Source organism: Canis lupus, chromosome 7 (genome assembly GCF_048164855.1).
Source record: "Canis lupus baileyi chromosome 7, mCanLup2.hap1, whole genome shotgun sequence".
NCBI lineage: Eukaryota > Metazoa > Chordata > Mammalia > Carnivora > Canidae > Canis > Canis lupus.
Genome location: NC_132844.1, coordinates 64482958 through 64499257, shown reverse-complemented (window position 1 = coordinate 64499257; position 16300 = coordinate 64482958). Strand labels below are relative to the sequence as shown.

Below are 16300 nucleotides of genomic sequence, written 5' to 3'. Positions count from 1 at the left end.
TTACCCACTTTATCATTTCTTCCACTAAATAAATTCACAGCTCACTTAATCCACTGAACTATAGGGCCCTGTAGAGGTGGAACCTAAGTATTTCTTCTGTGGCTTTCCCTTTACTTTCATACAAAAAACTTCTGACACTTCTGGTCACTAAATGTGTGGGGTTTCTCTGTGACACCTGGTCGGCAATTCTCTGTGACTGGGTGTTCTACAATTAAACTCAATTCTGACACTGTCTCCAGGTAAAGTCCGGTCCCTGACCATCCCAGAGGCAGTGTCCGATCCCACAGGTTAAGGGCTTTGTCCCACGAGACTTTCCTCCACTTTAGATGCCAATCCCAAGTAGTGGGTGCCAGGTTACCCACAACTTCTGTCTGCCTTGGCTATAGATCAGAGGTTCTCATTACCTTCCTCCTTGGGTTGGCTGAATTTGCTAAAACAACTCACAGAACTCAGGGAGACACTTCCTTACGTTTAGTCATTTATTAAAGCGTATGATAAAGGATACGGATGAACAGCCAGCTGAAGTGGTGAATAGGGTGAGGTTGGGAGGGTCCCAAGCATGAGAACTTCCATTTTTGTGGAGTTGGGGTGCATCACTCAGCTGGTACACGGATGTTTCCACCTACCTGGAAGCTCCCTGAACCCATATTACTGGGATTTTATGAAGATTTTCTCACATATGCATGACTAAATTATTGACTCCTTTTCTAATCCCCTCCCCTCTCCAGAGAAGTGGGAAGGGGCTGCTGAAAATGCCAAGATTCCAATTATGGCTTGGTCTTTCTGGTGACCAGGCCCCAACCAGGAGCCCTCCAGGACCCTGCCCAGAGTCACTTCATTAGAACAAAAGATGCTTGCTAGTGCTCTTATCATTTAGGAATTTGCAAAGGCTTTAGGAGCCTGCATGAGGAACTGAGGACCAAGAACAGATATACACTTCTCATTATATATATCATGATATGTATAGGCTCTCACAATATCATAGGCTCCAAATGATTTTCTTCCATTTCCAAAAATGAAATATACTTTCAGAGGTAAACATTTGCTACCATGAAGGACATTTGAGGGATTTGCTCTGATTTTGAATATTTCTTTTTTGACTATGCACCACATTTGCCTGCGTGTATGTGTGTGTGTGTGTGTGTGTGTGTGTGTGTACATTTGGTGTTTAATAAAATCCTCAACCCCTGTGAGACCAGCAGATAGTAGACCTACCACCAGTGCAGTGATGCTGAATGGGTACCTAGCTTCAGAAAGCCAGGGCTCAGGATGATACCCAGAGACAGAGAGACGCTGAAGGCAGAGGCACACTCTGGAGCCAGCTTGGCCTGGCCTTGGGGCTCAGGGCAGCCCACTCTGGCTGGGTGACCTCTGTCAACCATATCGTCCTTTGAAGTTTCCATTTATTTATCAGGAAAATGGGAGAATGAACACAAGCCTCACAACATTCTTCTGAGGATCTTAAGGATGAGTTTTATGAATGAGCAAGGAGGCACAAGTGAGCAGAACATTAGTTCAACGTTGCGCACATTACACCAGACCACATGCATCAGGGAGAGCTAGAGAGGAAGGACAGACAGTAGGCTTCACTCTGTCCAGTGTAGCCTCTGGAAAGAACAGTGCTCTCCCCAGTGCAGCCTGGTCACCATCCCCCTCCTTTCCAGTTGGAAGACGGGTGCTTTGTTCTCTCCTTCTCCCCCAAGGAAGTCATTTCTCAGCCTCTGGCCTCAAGCAGCCCTTTCAAACATGTTTATGAATGCCTTCACCTGAAGTCACTTAATTGGTTTATCAGCCCTGGCCCTGGAAACATTTCCTTACAATGAGCAGTGACATTTACAGCTTCAAGAAGTGCAAGGGAAACATTTTTCTTGCTGACTCTTCTCGCTGGCTAATGAAGCTGTCATTATCATCTTCCAAAGGTGGACCCTGTCCGTCAGAAATGTGCCGTTAACTTCCCACAGGAGAAACACTGTAAATGTCACAAACCTAATAGTATTTATCTGAAGCACATCATATCAGCTGCTTGAAAACGTAAAACAAAAGTCATGTTTCTTCCCGTTCTGCAGCCAGGGCCAGCTTCAGGGGCATGCGACCCTGGCAGCCACACGGAGTCCTGTGCTCACAAGGGCTCTGCTCTTGGCTTGAGAGTGTGCAGTGAAAACTGGCATTACCACAGTTTAAGGAAGAACAATAAAATTCATGCTAATACTTGAAGACGTTCATTTTTCTTTACTTAGGAGGACTTTACATAGCAAATAAATAACATCATGACCAGCTGAGAGACCCCAAAAGAAAGGAAAAAATCTATTTTTTGTGTATCTAATAACATTTTTTTCCTGCCTTTTGAATGAGGAACCCTGCACTTTCATTTTGCAAATTATGTAGCCAGCTTTGTTGGGTCATGTAAAAACAGCAGATGTTTTGATTGTAAGAATAGAAAATAAAAATAAACACGAGTCACAGGTACCTTGACATAAACTCACCTAATGACAACCACTTTAAGTGAGTTTTCTCTTCGCAGTTTGTAGTCTAGTCACTGTATGTATGTGTTTATTCTTGCTTACGCTAAAAAGCTGTCTACTGCTGGACACACGAATATCTCTCTGATTAGTTGCATGGTATTTTGTCTGGGGTTGGATGTGGAATACCTCCTAGGTAACGATTGTATCTATGAACCCTCGAAAACAAGACTCTTCTTTCTTCCTACTCGTCTTTTAATGGCTCTCTCTCCCATCAGTCACAATGGCTTATTAAAGACAGAGAAGTCCTACAGCAAAAACAAAAAACAAAACAGAACAAAACCCCAGACAAAACATCCAACCTACTTCACTTCCATTAACCTGGAATTTTGGAAACTTCTTAGTTATCAAACTGGTTTTGATATAGCACCTCTGATCCTTCTCCCATAGTTAGCAATACAGCACAGTGTTTACAAATCTACTCTGGGCTCAGACTCTCCAGATTTGACTCATGCTTTCACCAGTGTCCTGGAGGAAATCTCTTAATCTTTCTAAACATCAGTTTTCTCCTAAGTAAAATGGGGCTAATAATCCTCATAGGATTGTCGTGTGGATTTAGAGAACATCATATGTGAACTATAAACAATAGGCACTTGATAAAGGTAAAAGCTACTGTTATTTAAAAAGCTTAAGGAAGTGCTTCCCTGCAAAGCCATTCCTGCCCTCTGCAGTCATACCCAGTCTGTCTTCTGCCTACCAGTGTGTCTGAGGTTCTTACTGGCAGCATTTTATAAATCGCTCATATCCCCCTCCTGGGCTGTAGTGGGGAGCGGGGCAGGGGAGGATACAAGGCTGCTGTTGCTATCCCATGATGAAGAGTTTATGGTCTGTGTGCTCCTTTGGGAAATGTGATTTTTGTTTTTGTTTTTGTTTTTGTTTTTGTTTTTAAGGAGCTATTTCTTTAAATGCACCCAAGTGTTTCTAGCTATAAATATTACAATGCAATAAAGTCTGGCTGCTGAGAGACAGATGCCCAAGCTCGGGTCTGTGCAACATCCAGAGGCAGAACATGATGCTCATGGAAGATTCCGGTTAGCAGAACTGTCTGTCCTACACCGAGGTCTTAATGCAAAGCAAGAGCACCAGTGCAGTTAGTAAAATGGCCTGTGGCGGGGCTGATGCTCTCTCTCCTTGTATCATTATGAAAGCTGTACTCATGCGGCTCTGTCTCTCTCTGACAGAGCCTGCTGAGGAGAACCCAAGGACTCTTCCTAGACTAGAGCCTTCCTGATGCAGACGGGACAGGATCATGAGGTGGCCTTCAGTGAAGTCTTCTGTTAGCACTCAGGATTTAGTGTGGGAAACGGAAACTACTCTTCGTTTTTCAAACCCAAAGTAACTAGACTTAATATAAGCAAATAGGTGCCTACAGGAGGAAAAATAGTCAGGGACCACTTGAAGGCTAAGGGTTCAAGGTCATACCTCCACAGCAGCAGCCAGAGGTCAGGAAACTGCTGTTTCTGCCACTGCTGTCACTGTGATGTGAACCACAAACCTGGTGACCAGGAATTTGAACTTGGCTTCTGGCAGCTGCAAGCACATCTGTCCAATCTTGCTTATTTCCTCCTTCTAAATCTTGCCTGAGTTTATCTCAGCCTAAAATCTCTAGCTGCAAGGGAGTCTGACCTTTGAAACTTCCAGCCCTTGTAATACAGACAGGTGGGGGACATGGAAGAGAGTGGGCTGATTCTGGAAGACCATATCAGGCACATCTTCTAGACAAAACAAGAATAGCTTTCATTTAGCAAGTGCCTGTGATTTGCCAGATGCTATGTTATGTGGTTTATATACTTATCCAATTCGATTTTCACAAAGGTCTTCTGAGGGAGTTGTAATAATGATGTCATTTTACAGCTGAGAAAACTGAGGATCCATGAGATCGAATAGATTACTCCTGACAGTCTCATGTTTTTAGACTTTCCCCAGCTCTCTCAGTGCTTGGGAGAGCTCCAGACTCCATGGGGGGAAAATGTCCATGCATTCTGGGACATCTCAGATGGAGAGGAAGCAATGGTCTGTCTCAATATGTAGACTCAAGTTATGAGGGGATTGCTATATCTGTCCACCTGTCATTCTTCAAACATTTATTGACTACCTGTTAAGGATCAGAGACTGTGTCGGGGCTAGTGAAGACGAAAAAAAAAAAAAGGATGCAAAAAAACCATCATAACTGTATGGTCCCTGACTTCCAGCTGGAAGATGAGAGCCTCAAGTAGATTAGATGTGTCCCTGTTCTGGAAGTCACCTAAAAGCAACAAAGAGATACAAGAAACAAATTCTGACTCTATCTCTGTTCAAACCATAAGAAAGTCAAAACTCTCAGTAGAAGGAAAGAACATCAACAGATGTGTAAATAGATCAGGGGAAAGGGAGGGAAGGGCAGAGAAGGTGGAGGCTGCAGATTTTGAGAGTTTGCCAAGCACACTTACCTGAGGTGAGGGGCACACCTGAAGCGTTAGCACCTCAATCCTCTGCTTAGAAGAGTGAGAAATGGGAGCCCAAACCAGGAACCAGAGTTTCCCTCCATCTAGCTTGGTTCTGAGGAAGGAAGAAGGGGAAACTCTCAGTGTGACAGTGGGGAGAGGAGAGGTTTTCCTCAGCATCATGCCACTGGCTGGATGTACCTACTGTGTGAAGAGAAGTAGAAACCAAACTTCCATCCCTGGCTTATAGGGAAAATTCCTATTGATTTGGAACCTAGCTTCCTGGATGAACTCTTGCAAGTACCAGATGGAGAAGAAACACTCCTCCTTCAGTTTATCCGTCCAAAAGTCTATATAACAGTGACTTCTGCTTCTGAACAAGATGGAATCATAAGGACTAGATTTACCCTCTGCCTGAAGAAAGAAAAAGAAAAATCTAAAAGAGGAGACAAAATATTTGAAGCAAAGATGTTCAAAATATTGGATATCATACAGTGGCATTCATTATTTCCAAGAGATGGGAAATTCACAAGATGAAGCCCACAATTGCCCCAGGTTACTACTTAGAGATTTTAGGTCATGGCCCAAAGAGGGAAAACCTAGTCAGAGCTGGTGGTTGCTCAGTTCAGTAAGGAGCTGGAAGGCCTGAGAGGCTAAGGTAACTAGAGTTTTCAGAAAAGAATACAAGAGAGAGAAAGAGAGAATGAGAGCTTGCTCCTGAGATATACTGAAGGCCCTTAGTCTTCAGCTATATTCTGATAAGTGCATGTAAACTACTTGAGGGGTTTGGGGGTGGTGTGGGTGGGGGTTTAGGAGGATGGGGAATGAACCAGCTAAAGGATTAGAGGAAAGATTCTCACCTAAGATCAGGCAAGGTTGTTTGCCCTCACCACCTCTACTGAAATATGCAACAACATGGATATCTCAATAATTATACTGAGTTAGAACAGCCAAGAAGAATATATACTGTATGATACCATTTGTGTACAATTTTAGAATATGCAAACTTATCTAAAGTGACACCAGATCAGTGGTGCATGAGAATGGGGAAAGGTTGGGAAAAGACAGGGAGGGATTCTCAAGGGTACTGGAAAATTTGGGGGGTGATAAATATGCTCATTCTTTGTGAAAATGGTTTCACAGGTGTATATAGATGTTAAAATGTATCAAATTGTACACTTAAATATGTGTGGTTTCTTGTATATAATCACACCAAAAGAAAAATAAGACAAAGAAAAAAAAAGAAAAGTCAAGGAAATACAACATACTAAAAATGATGGCCCTTGAAGGGAAAAAACCCAGAAATCATGAATATAACAAATATTTAAGAGTACAATTGATCAAAACTTCCCAGAAATCAAAAAAGACTTGTATTTAGCTATTGAAAAGGGACAGCTTCAGGACACCAGGGTGGTTCAGTGGTTGAGCATCTGCCTTCAGCTCAGGGGTGATCCCAGGATCCTGGGATTGAGGCCCACATCAGGTTCTCCATGGAGAGCCTGCTTCTCCCTCTGCCTATGTCTCTACCCACCCCCTCTGTGTGTGTGTGTGTGTGTGTGTGTGTGTGTGTGTGTGTCTCATGAATAAATAAAATATTTTTAAAAAAACAATGATTTTTATCATTAGGATCTATCCTAGTTGCAACAGGGGACCCTTGTAAATTGTCATATGCTAATAAAATGTCCTAGGTGGTAAAAAAAAAAAAAAATCTATCCTAGTGACATTACGAACTTCAGAAATAAAGATTCTTTGGGGCAATCAAATTAAAAAACAAAAACAAAAAACGAGATTAAGGGCACCTGGGTGGCTCAGTCTGTTAAGTGTCAACTCCTGATTTCAGCTCAGGTCATGATCTAAAGGTTGTGAGATCAATCTCCATGTTGGGCTCCTTGCTGGATGTGGAGCTTGCTTGAGATTCTCTCTCAACCTCTCCATCTGCACCTCTCCCTGTTCATTCTCTCTCTCGCTCTCTCTCTTTCTCTAGCTCTCTAAACAAAACAAATTAAAAAACCCAAGATTAGTGACTTGCTGACTTCAGACCTAAGTCAATACTCATTGCTAGAAGATAATAAAACAAATCCTAACAATCTTTCAAAGGAAAGAAAGTGTGATCTAAAATTTTTATTTAAAAATTTCCTGTAGGGAATCCCTGGGTGGCTCAGCGGTTTAGCGCCTGCCTTTGGCCCGGGGAGTGATCCTGGAGTCCCAGGATCGAGTTCCACATCGGGCTCCCTGCATGGAGCCTGCTTCTCCCTCTGCCTGTGTCTCTGTCTCTCTCTCTATGTGTCTTTCATGAATGGATAAATAAAATCTTTAAAAAATAAAAAAATAAAAATAAAAAAATAAAAATTTCCTGTAAAATCATAATGAAATTATTTTTATTTAAAAGATAAAAAATTAAATATTTTATGAACATGCAAGAATTTAGGAAAGATTGGTCTTAGGAACTCTTCCTGAAGAAACTACTAGAGGACCAACTTAACCCAGATACCATTCAGAATGGAAGAATAAAAAGGAATTATATGAGGAGCATTGCCCAGGAGAGGAGTCCATTGTTAGAATGGAAATGACTAAAAAATATATAAATATGTTAGAAGGGTCTGGGAACTTAATTGTACATGAACTTGGACAGTCAGTGCCTCAGAATATGGCCAAGAGTAAATGCAGAAAAGCAACCATGTCTGAGAGCTACAGAGATGATGAAACCTACTTTGTTTCGCCAAGAGTGGCCAAGTGGCCCCTCCATTGGAGGAATCGAGGCCAGGCTGGATTTTTATCATGTACCCTTGGAACACAGAATTTTTACTGCCTTCTTGAGAGTGGTACATTTGCCCATTTCTTTGGGGGAGAACACTCATTTCTTTAAAGAGTAGAAGATATCAACTGATCAAATAACAGATGGCACAGTATTTTTCAGTCATCTTGGCAGAATTAAAAGAAATGATTGAAAAATTGTCCCATTAATTTTTGGTACAAACAGGGAAATTTTCACAGAGGTCATAGTTTAGATTTTGGAATTACTGTTAATTTTCTGAAATGTGAACACGGTCTTATTTACAGGAAGTTTACACTGAAATATTTTAAGATAGAATGTCCTATCTGTGATATCTGTGATTCCAGATGATTCAGGAAAAAAAAGTATATATCATACATAAAAAGAAAATATGGCAAAATGTTAACAATCAGTGAATCCTGGTGAGGAGTACATGCGATGTTCATCACACTAATCTTTCGATTTTTCTGTAGGAGTGAAATTTCCAAAATAAAAGGTTTTCCAATTAAGAACAGAATATCAACACAGCAAAGATTATCTTTCAGGGAAATCAAGACCTAAAAAAGCATCTCCCTAAGGAAGTATCTGGGCTTAAAGATATAATCAGATGACCTGAAGAAATAATTCAGATGCACAGGAAATGTGCTTGCTGCTTAGAGGACTGAAAAGAGCAAAATATGAAGAATTCATTGGAAAGCTGGCACTCTGTGGGAAGGTCACACATTTTTACCAGTGATTTTAGAAAACTTCCAGGGAGTGAAAAGAAAGCCTAATAAAGATAAGCTGAGCAAGGTGAGGATTCAGTTCAAGAGAATAAAATCTCAGGCTGAAGCTAGCATGGAACTCTTAGGGAGAAGATTGGAATGAATGAAATACTGAGCTCTGTAAATGAATCAAATTGTATCAGAATCTCAGAAAGTCCTCAAAGAAGCTCTACTGCACCAAGAGGATGAAACTCCCATTCTGATAAATGACACTGGGAGGCTGAAACAGCTGATGGCCCCGGGTGAGAAGAGAAAGAGTCAAAGGAGATAGGCAGGAGCTATCCCTCATCAAAAGGAAGAATGGTTAACAATAGAGTCCATTCCCAATCCAAACGGAGTCACGTGATGTCAACTGGGCATAGGCTGGAAGCACAGAGAAGCTGGACACTGACCCTAGGACGCAGCATTCCATCAAAGCTCACCTGGGTGGGCAGCCCGGTGGCTCAGTGGTTTAGCACCACCTTCAGCCCAGAGCGTGATCCTGGAGACCGGGGATCGAGTCCCGCATAGGGCTCCCTGTGTGGAACCTGCTTCTCCCTCTGCCTCTGCCTCTGTGTGTGTTTGTGTTTGTGTGTGTGTGTGTGTGTGTGTGTGTCTGTCTGTCATGAATAAATAAATAAAATCTTTAAAAAAAAAAAAAAAGCTCACCTGGGAAATGGACGCACAGCCTTGCAGCCAAAGCCCAAATGCTTAATAACCCGGGCTGGTGGAGAGGCGTGGCCCCGCAGGGACATGACGGAGAGGGAGAGCAGGTGTTCTCAGCCTCAGAGGAAGTAAAAGTTTATAAGCTGAGAATTTAGGAGCAGGAGGATGAATTGAGGGGGAGGAGGGAATGAAATGTAATAAAACCTAAATTGTTCTTTTTTTGATCAGAAAGTCTGTGACAGCAGGTGCACTGCTGGTGCTCTGTAGAAAGAGCTTTTGCTAGAGGGAAAGGCAAGCTGCTTGCTGGGGACAGAAACCAATACAAGTAAAACCAAGGCACCAGGGCCTCAAACACATGTGACTCTAACTCCAGGAAGACATGATCATCAAGTCCTCCTACAGAGAGATCCTCTGAATTCCAGAACCGGAGGTGTCCTCTATCCAGGGCCAACTACATTATTTGTTGCCTTCATGCAAAATGAAATTTCAGATCCCTTGATCAAAAGGCATTTTTCAATGGGAAAATGCCATTAGAGGTACTAAAACACATGCTCTTTCTTTTCTTCTAAGGTCTCTTGATGTGGCCTGGTGTTTGTCATTTGTTTTTTAACATCAATCTAAGTAAAGAAACATTAGATTTTTTTCATTAGTGTGGATTTTATCATTCATCTTTATATTACCCTATGGCACTTTTACATGCAAAAAGAAGAGCCTTTACAACGTATGCAGAGTCACCAGAACTACACAGTTCTCATTTTATAGCTTATACATGTGTATGTGTTTAGTTCTTATCAGAATAGTGGAAAGATTGCACAAAAATAACTAAACTTGGGACACCTGGGTGGTTCAGTGGTTGAGCGTCTGCCTTCGGCTCAATTCATGATCCCAGGGTCCTGGGGTTGAGTCTCACATCGGGCTCCCTGTACGGAGCCTGCTTCTCCCTCTGTCCATGTCTCTGCCTCTCTCTGTGTTTCTCATGAACAAATAAATAAAATCTTTAAAAAAAACTAATTAAACTTTTAAATTTCATTCTACCAACCTACCTTTGACTTACTGAGGAGTAAGAAGAACTGAAAGAAACCCTTTTTACCGTTTCTTTGCCATCCCTTCTGTGTCATCGTTTTAGGTGTCCAGTGGTTGGCAAATATAGAGAAGTTGCATAAGCAAAAAAGATACAGCAGAGTTCCTTGGTCATTCATGTTTCTTAGACCATCACCACCTTCTTTCTGTGTTCAAAGCAAGTTCTGACTCTAATGGAAAACATAGCCTCTCCGGGATGTCAGCAGCTCTGCTCAGTCCTCAAGCACCGCTTACCTTGTACTTGTTTACCCCCTTGCCTCATTCAATTTCCACAGATTGTGGGTCCACCAGAAGTCTGTGTTTATGAAGCCAAAACAAGTTCAAAGAGGAAATTATTAAGAATTTCAAGATGGCCGCTGGAGAACATTAAACCAAGCATGGGGCCTGTCTAAGCTGCATGCCCACAAAGGCAGCCCTGACTCTTACCTCCCAAAGTATGATTTGCTTTCTGGGGGAATCCTTTGATCTTTAAGATCTGGATCTAGAAGGGAACTTGTGGCTGTCAACCAGTTTCTACCCAGTTCTAGAAGCTTCTCTCCTGAACCATGATGGATGACATAATTGATGCTGTCCCAGGAGTGCCAGTGTGATCTTGCCAATAAGAGGATGCCACCACCCTGGGCAACTTGACCACCTCCTAACCTGCGGCCATCCACCTTAGGGACCTCCACCCATTTTCCTTGTCAGATTCCCAGTGGGCCTGCTCTTCCAGACCAGGAGAAGAGTCCCTAGACTCTCACCAGGAATAAAAGTCCTTCGAGCACTTCATGGAAATCCATCATCTAGGTCCTTAGTTTCTTGGTGTAAAATCATACATTATTTCTGGTTCCCACTTACCACTCATCTTCTCACTGCCATCCAAGGGGTGGCCTCCACGTTTTAGCATAAGCACTGCCCACACATACACTTGCCTTCAGGGTCACATACAGAAAAATCCAAGGCTTCTCTTGGTCTTTCAGCTTGAGTCAGTGAAAGGAATTTTTGGAACATTTCATATTTCAGAATAAAATATGTATTTGCTTTGAATACTGGACTTGTGCTTTCCATTTTAAAAGTTCTTTTCGTTTGTGCCTTAACCTGACCAAAAAAGTCATCCCTGAGCTTTGTAGTTGGGAAGAAAAAAATTGTACTTATTCAAATAAAGATCACCTCTTAAGCATTATCCTGCTACCTGTTTTAGTTATAGCTCTTCTAGTTTGGGTAATTGATAAATGTTTTTAAATGTTATGAAAATGTAATGTATTTAAATAATTGTGTTTTCCAAATTCCAACAAACTGGTCCCATCCTAACAGTAGCAGATGAAGAAAGGCTAGAGCCAAGCCTCACATAAGGGATGGTTTGACTGTTGGCTCCTCTAAGGATCCCCCCCCACCCACTTGGTCTACCCCACAACTGAAATCTCCCTTCTCTGAGCTCCCCTGGCTCCTTTATTTTTCCATCTGTTCACCCTCTGCCTAACACTGAACTATTGATTTTCTTTTTCAGAGAATATCCTTTATTTAGAGTATTTGGCCCAGAGTTTTTCAAAATGTGTCCAGAGACCATACTATTCAGCCATAAAAAGAAAGAAAGAAAGAAAGAAAGAAAGAAAGAAAGAAAGAAAGAAAGAAAGAAAGAAAGAAAGAAAGAAAGAAAGAAAGAAAGAAAGAAAGAAAGAAAGAAAGAAAGAAAGAAAGAAAGAAAGAAAGAAAGAAATCTTGATGTGGATGGAACTCGAGGGTATTATGCTGAGCGAAATCAGAGAAAGACAATTATCCCATGATCTCACTTATATGTGGAATTTAAGAAACAAAACAGAGGATCATAGAAGAAGAGAGGAAAAAATAAAACAAGATGAAATCAGAGAGAGAGATAAACCATGGAGATTCTTAACCATAGGAAACAAACTGAGGGTCACTGGAGGGGAGGGGTGTGGGGGGATGGTCTAACTGGGTGATGGGCATTAAGGAGGACACATGATGTAATGAGCACTGGGTATTATATAAGACTGATAAATTGCTGACCACTACCTCTGAAACCAATAATATACTATATGTTAATTGAATTTAAACAAAAATTTTAAAAAATGTGTCCAGAGACCTTAACATCAGAACTCCCTTAGAGGTGGGGGTAAGAGGCTGTTAGAATATAGACTCCAGCCTCCTTTGCAGACATTTGAAAGCAGAATCTCTGGGAATCTCAGGAATCTTCAGCTTTAGCAAGTTCCCTAGAAAATTCTAACGCCTACTGACCTAATGCCACCATCCGTTTTATATTTGAGGAAATTGAAGCCCTGGGGCCATCCAAGTCAGAAAGCAGTGAAGTGAGGAGGACTAAGATCTAGGTCTTTTCTCTTTCAGCCCATCCTGAGTCTTTACACCAGGATGCCCAGTTCCCCCAGTTTCTTAATATACAACCTGCACCTCAATCATCTGGTAAACTCCTAAATGACAAGTACCATATGAATCAAACTGGGTACCCAGCCCAGGGCTGATGTGACATAGTGAATTGCTAGTTCAGCAAGTAGACCAATGTAGGAGGAAATGAATGACTCCCTACAGTAAGGGTTTAAAGTTTCCCACCTCACTTTAAGTTCACTCTTAGATGTGTTTTGTTTTGTTTTGTTTTGCTAGCCATTGCAAATCCTCTTTGGCAGAGGGCTGGGTTTGAAAGAGAAAATAAATCAGACAAATTAAAGCAAAAGGTTCCAGTGGAATGGACCCCCCCCCCCCCCCCCCGGCCTGCTTGCTCTAATACCCAGGCTGGAGCTTCCAGAAGAATGAATACCTCAGCAGAGCTCTCTCTCACTTCCTGCCTCAGCATGCCACCTACACCCTCCATGCTTTAATGCTTGGCTGTGGCTCTACGCCCTCCCCAGGGACCCAAGGTCAATTTAATCCAATATTTATAATTGCTTGTTGCCTCTCATTTGGGCTGTTGGTGCTTTGATTGTAAAAACACCCACCACCCCTCATGGGGTCAGGGCTAGGAAGGAGAAGTTCATCAGTCTTCAGAGCAGCAATGATATTTCATGTCAAGGTAGTGGGTGGATCAGCCCACGCCCGCTCCAACCTCTCGGAGCCACCTGGCTGGCTGCAGGCACTGATTGTATTCAGTGCATCGATAATCACATGATGGCTGCTCTCTGGAGTGGGACCTGTGAATACCTTGACTCTCAGATGGGAGGGAAGGGATCTTTGGCAAAGGTAGAAACGTGTCCTCGAGATCCTGAGAGTATACTTTCCTGGAAAAGGTCTCACCAGGCCTCCTCTCTTTTCCAGAATGGCCTAATCCCAGTTCTCCACCTGGAGACCCCTATTCTTGAAAGGCGGGGAGTGTGGAAGGGATAGATGGATGAATGGAATTACTTCAGTTAAATGTGACAAGTGTCAGAGTGTCTGGAGTGAAAGGGTCCTGATAGATCTTTGAATCCAGCACCCTCATTATACAGAGGAGGGAAACAAGGCTCAGAGAGAAGATTGTGGGTTTCAAGGCTTTTATTTTTTTTAAGATTTTATTTATTTATTCATGAGAGACACACAGAGAGGCAGAGACACAGGCAGAGGGAGAAGCAGGCTCCCTGCTGGGGAGCCCGATGTGGGACTTGATCCCAGGACCCAGGGATCATGCCCTGAGCTGAAGGCAGACGCTTAACCACTGAGCCACCCAGGTGCTCCGGGTTTCAAGACTTCTGATTGGATGTCCAGAGTGTTAATATGGGCCTTCATGCTATTTAAAAACAAAAACAAAAAACAACTGTATATGAGGGGAAGGCCTGCTTCTAGCCCACGGGATGCCTTTTTGCATGTAAGAAAAGGTATCCCTTCCTCCTCGGAGACACGACTCCGCTCCAGGGTGCATGGCTTGGCAGACAGGGTGGCAGTGCGATTTCAGGTCCTGCTGGCTTCTTGGCAGGGCACTCTTGTCCCGTGCACAATCTTTATGATTCATGCTGGTAGCTCCCGCCACAGAAATGTAGTTTGTCCCTGAGGACAGGACCTGAGCCTTATTTATCCCATAAATCCTGCCTCATCTAGACCTGTACCTGTCCCAGCATAGGAGGAAGAGAAATGTCTACAGAAGGTAGGGGAGAGGGCAATAGCAATATTTGGAACTTCACAGATGAAACTTTGTGAAGGAACAAAATAAGCAAAGCCCAAATAGCCGATCACCAGGTCTCGTACAGGAAAATAGGCAAAGTGAAATAGAGCCCAATTCGTTTGCTTAAACAATATTAAACTCTAGAGGAAAATGGAAAGATAGCCCTGCTGACATTACCGCGAGCCGTGGAAAGGGGCCAGGCAATTATATTAGGGAAAACAGATAAGTTTGCGAGTTGCCAAATAAAGAAGCAATCACAGAGATAAAAGCAGGCGCTTTCCCCAAATGGAAAACATAACTAAATCATTTGTCAACTTCCTATGCAGAGCCCAGGCACCTGATCCAGAGACAAATAAGGGGGTTGTTTTTTAAAAAGGTGTTATCTTAAATAGCCTGATTCTTTTGCCTCGAGCTAATTTGGATTAACCTATCTCCCCAGGAGGCTATAAAATTCTCCTTTTCCTTCATAAACCTTTGGAAGGGCAGATGGTCACTCATCTGCAAGTGAAGTTTGAAGTCCCCATGGTGGGGGTGGGGAATAGGGAGTTTGGGGGGTAAGGGGTGGGGTGGGGTCTGAAGAGGGTGTGTCAAGAGCAGAGAGGCAAAGAAGAGGGAGATCAAATCTTTCATTATGTTCAGAAGTTCAGTAATGTCTTCTGTTTCTCTCATTCATTGAGATGATAAGCTCATGTCCTCCTTTTAATAGTCAGTGTGCCCTGTGTCACCCCAGAGCTGGGATTTTGTAACCTTTTCAGAGTCACAGATCCTTTTGAAAGTCTGGTCAAAGGTTAAGGATCCCCACCTCAGAAAAGATGCACATATGCATATGTCCATGCACTTTGACAAACAATTTCAAAGAATTTATATATTTCCTCAGATCCTAATTTAAAAACACCTGTCTTAGAGCCTGGAATGAAAGTCATTTTGGAGAGGGCCCTGAAAGCTTAAATGATGACACCTAATGCTAGGCTTTTGCATTTTTAAAGGAGGTTTGAAGACCTCAGTTGCATTATGAGGACGAACTTGGAAATGGCCTATCTTAGAAGCATTAGTGGGGACCCTGCTAGTTGAGACTGAGTAAGGGAACAAGCAGGGCCAGATAGGGAGAGATAGATAGGGGGCTACGTGGTCAGGCTCACCAAATATCCCAGAAGTGCTGAGGCATAATGAAGCCAGAGATAAGGAAACATAACCAGACCACCTCATTTGTGTTAAACATCAGAGATGAGATATTCAAAGGAGAAGTAATCATGGTGCTGTCAATAGTGATGTCAAGATTTAAGTTCCCTGGTCAGGTTTCTGAAAAAGACTGACCATCAGAGCCCTCAGGGGCAACCCATTTGGGACCCCTCTCACTCTAGAGAGCTTTCTTTCTGTTCTCACTTTCACTTAATAAACTATCACTTCACTCTTTCATGTTCACGAGATTCATGCTTCAACTCCATGAGACAAGACAAGACAACTCCTCCTGCAATAAGACCTTGGGGGAAACGAGAGAAATTGTCAGAGAAGTGCTATCACAGTCTTTATGAGGAACACTTCAAAGTTCAAAAAGTCAGGTCTTCATGGAAATTTAGCCCATAATTTACCAATGCTGCCACAAAATGTCAGTGCTGCAGTCATATGGCTTCTCTTCCAAGTAAGCCAGCACGTGCATATTTCCCAAGTTCCAAAATCAAATAAAAAATTTTCTATTCCACTTTTTCAGTAACTTATGAACAAATATAGAGAGCCAAATACTTCCCTACCAAGTACCTACTGCTGGTTTAGGAATTGGGAGTGCAAAGATAAAGATGACACATCAGTGTTTTTACATTCCATTCTTTTTATTTCTTGTAGCAATAGTTAGGCTTCATGGGGCTAGATTTTCATTTCTGAAACTTTCAATCATTTTCCCTTTTAGAGTCAGGTAGTAAATACATATACATCTTGCCTTTTAATGTCACAGAATCTGTGTGAGCTACACGTAGCATTTTTCCCCTCTGAACTTCCTGAACTCTGAGATAATGTAGTGT

At 42.4% G+C, this 16300-nt stretch overlaps 1 long non-coding RNA gene across 6 annotated transcripts in view; it reads left to right on the top strand.

Annotated features, from left to right (window-relative positions):
* The window catches only part of LOC140637083 (uncharacterized), a 61893-nt gene that overhangs the window by 20532 nt on the left and 25061 nt on the right, over positions 1-16300 (top strand). The window contains exon 3 of one of the 6 annotated variants that reach the window (XR_012034315.1): positions 11691-11825. The exons of 4 other annotated variants lie outside the window; for them this stretch is intronic. This is a non-coding gene — a long non-coding RNA (uncharacterized lncRNA). Of the gene's footprint in view, positions 1-11690; positions 11826-16300 lie in introns of those variants that run through there. One more of the 6 variants, XR_012034316.1, reaches the window with a different exon arrangement.